The sequence below is a fragment of the Octopus bimaculoides genome, chromosome 6, assembly GCF_001194135.2.
Source record: "Octopus bimaculoides isolate UCB-OBI-ISO-001 chromosome 6, ASM119413v2, whole genome shotgun sequence".
Lineage (NCBI taxonomy): Eukaryota > Metazoa > Mollusca > Cephalopoda > Octopoda > Octopodidae > Octopus > Octopus bimaculoides.
Genome location: NC_068986.1, coordinates 87,040,363 through 87,044,305, shown reverse-complemented (window position 1 = coordinate 87,044,305; position 3,943 = coordinate 87,040,363).

The following is a 3,943-nucleotide window of genomic DNA, read 5'->3' as shown; positions in this document are numbered from 1 at the left end:
ATATATATATATTTATATATATATATATATACGTGCGTATAATCTCTTTTAGTCCTCTTATTCTATTTCATTCTTACAAAGTCTCTAATTTATATATTTGCATGTGTGTGTAAGTATGTGCTTAGAAAGATAGATAGATATAGACATATACTTGTACATAACTATAAACACACATACACACATACACTAACATATGTATACACACACACATATATACACGTACATATATGCACACACATTTTACTATATATGCGTTTATCTCATTTATTGTCTACCACCTTATGTTTCTATGTCTTTCTGATCAGCTATTCGTTTCTCTCCCTCCCTCTGTCTCTCTTCTTTTCCTCACTCACACACACACTCTCTCTCTCTCTCTCTCACACTCCAGACCTCTTTAGATCACTATTCCCCATGCTCTCACTCGCCTCCTCTGTCTGACTTTCAGTACTACTCCTCCTCCCTCTTTCCTTATCTCAAACTCTTACCGCTTTCCAGCTTCCAACACTTTCCTTTCTCCTAATAGATATCCTCTCTCTTTACTTTCCCTTCTGTCTTCAAGCACACCACTTTCCAAGCTACTCTTTTCTTTGCACTTTCAGAGATACGCATTTCAACTCAATTCTCTTATACTCCACACATCACGAGGAATAAAAATGTAAACATAACGATTGTAAAAGTACGAGAGAGTGAGAAACGGTTGAAGAGAGAGAAAGAGAAGGGAGAAAAAGGAAGAGAGACAGAGACAGAGAAACAGAGTGAGTGATTGCATAAATAGTGAAAGAGATATAGTGACAAAAACAAAGACAATTAGTGACAAAGGGATATCAACCACAAGGCAAATATAATAGCAGACGTTATATATCGAGGGAAGAGAAAAGAATAAGAGACAGACAGACAGAGATTCTCACATACGTTAAAAGAGAAGAAGTTTGTAAAGGGAGTAAATGCATCGCAAGGCGATACCATGATCGTCTTTCTCTAAATTATTTCTAAATTAGAGACACAAGGTCAGTAGTATTTGAAGGAAAGAAGTTCGTAGGTGCCGTTCACCCCAGTATTTGATTGGTACTTTAATTTAGCAACCCTGCAGGTAGGGAAGGCAAAGGTTAACTTCCATAGTTCTCATTCTCTAAATTACATATGAGGTTTTATATGAACTTATTTAGTCCGATGACATGATATTTGAGTTCTGATCTGGTCTTTTACTGTTTGTTTGTTTTTGTTTTTGTCACATTGTTTTTGCAAGAGCATTTCATTAAGATTTTGAAAGTTAGCAACAAAGAAGAAGGTGGTGGAGGAGAAGAAGAAGAAGAAGAAGAAGAAGAAGAAGAAGAAGAAGAAGAAGAAGAAGAAGAAGAAGACGACGACGACGACGACGACGACGGATGAAAGTCAATCTCGGTAGCATTTGGACTGAGAACATAAAGCCGGAAAAAATGTTGCTTAACACTGTCTCTGCTAGCTCACTGCTTAGTAGTAGTAGTAGTAGTAGTAGTAGTAGTAGTAGTAGTAGTAGTAGTAACAGTAGTACTAGTAGTAATTACTATTTTTCAAATTGTTGCTGATGACTCGCAATTTTAGGAAAAAAGTCTTTAATCAGTGCCAACGACCCCAGTAAGGTACCGTTTTTTTTTTTATCAGTGATGGAGCGGAATCTGAGTGTGAGTGAAACAGTTGATATTAATTTTTTTCATGCTTAACACAGAGACTAGAACACAAAATATAATGTGGAAGAGTCAAAACAATTTAGTCATTTGGTTGTATTTCACGCTTTGATTGTCATCGAATGTTATATATCTCGAAATGACGGAAAGCAAAATTCGAACTCGCCATACCTAAATAACAGTTTCTAATATAGGTACAAAGCTCATTATTTTGATAGCAGGAAGTTATATCCCACTGATCCCTGCTAATTGAGCTGTACTTGATTTTACTGACCCCCGAAAATATGAAGCGTTGAAAGATTGATATTGACGGTATTTGAATTCAGAATGTAAATAACCAGGTCAAATACCTCAAAAGTTGTATGTATGTGTGTATGCATGTATGTATGTATGTATGTGTGTATGTATGTATGTATGTATGTATGTATGTATGTATGTATGTATGTGCGTGTGTATGCATGTATGTCATTATTCAGCTTATTTCAATATTTCTTGCCAATACAGAAAGAGCCGGTTTCTAACCTAGATCCAAGACTCCTTCATTGGAGTTTTAACATCAACAACATAGTATGTATGTATGTATGCATGTATGTTTGTATGTATGTATGTATGTATGTATGTATGTATGTACGTATGTATGTACGTATGTTATCAATCAGTTTCATTTCTGTATTTCTTGTCAATAGAGAAAGAGCCGGACTCTAGCATAGATTCAAGGCTCCTTCATTGGAACTTTTATCAACATCATCTAGGTATTTCTGCATATGTGCGTGCGTGCAGTATTTAGTGTTAGCGTATGCGCAGATTTGTATGTTTGTTTTATGGATGCGTTTTTATGTATATATTTTCATGTCTAGATGCATGCATATGTATTTATGTGCTAATTTTTTTGGAAAGTTTTACATATCTTTACAGTTCAATTGATGTCTTGAATCTGTAGTCTTCTAATCAGCCTTTTTTCTTTCAGGATTTGAGAACCCTAATTTTTCCAGGTTTTTGTTGAGGCAGTTCGTTACATATCCCAATGCCCCAACAACCACGGGTATGAATCTGAACTTGTAGTCTGGGTGGAGTATCTGTAAATTTCTCAGTAGCTCGGCGTAGTTGTTCACTTTTTCTCTAATCTTTAGTGTGATGTAGACTGTGTATGTATGTATGTATGCATGTATGTATGTATGTATGTATGTATGTATGTATGTATGTATGTATGTATATGCAAATTTATATGTTTTATGTACTTTTGTATTTATGCGTGTATGTATTCATTGCATGTGTTTCATTTAATATATTGATTTTGCTTAAAATTTCGCAACAGTAAGCAACATTCATGAACTTTCGTGCGGATAATTCTTTGTCAGGATAGGATTCGCACAATTGGGCTCGCTTATCACGTCTTTGTAACTTCAAATAATGCATCCCTTGACTGAATGTTCATAAAAATATCAAGATATAATTCAAATATATTGACAAATATCGAAATATCTTGCGTTTTTCACCTATATGTGCGTATTCCTGTGTGCATATATTTAAATCTAAGGGTGCTAACTCATGTTGAATCATATACAGATGTTTTCGATCTAGTTTGGATTCTTTGCCATCAAATTTGATTGTAAAGAATTCAAATTTGATGGCAAAGAATCCAATCTCGATCGAAAACATCTATAAGTTACCATACAACTCTAATATCTATAAACGATACCTACACGCAGGAGGTACAGGAGTGGCTGTGTGGTTCCTCTCTTTGTAATGCTTTTATGGCAAATATTTATGAAATAAAGTAGCTTGCTTACCAACCACATGGTTCCGGGTTCAGTCCCACTGCGTGGCACCTTGGGCAAGTGTTTTCTACTATAGCCTCGGGCCGACCAAAACCTTGTGAGTGGAGTTGGTAGACGGAAACTGAAAGAATCCCGTCGTATATATGTACATATATATGTATGTGTGTTTGTGTGTCTGTGTTTGTCCACCCACCATCGCTTGACAACCGATGCTGGTGTGTTTACGTCCCCGTAACTTAGCGATAGAATAAATACTAGGCTTACAAAGAATAAGTCCTGGGGTCGATTTGCTCGACTAAAGGCGGTGCTCCACCATGGCCGCAGTCAAATGACTGAAACAAGTAAAAGACTAAAAGACTAAAGACACCGCCGTCCGTTTTTAGGAATACTACTCAACTTGTACACAATTTCTCTTGTTTGTTACTTCGGCCATGTATTATAAATAAACACCTCATCTTCATACTCACTTACATTTTACTTAACCAATTATTACTCACTCAC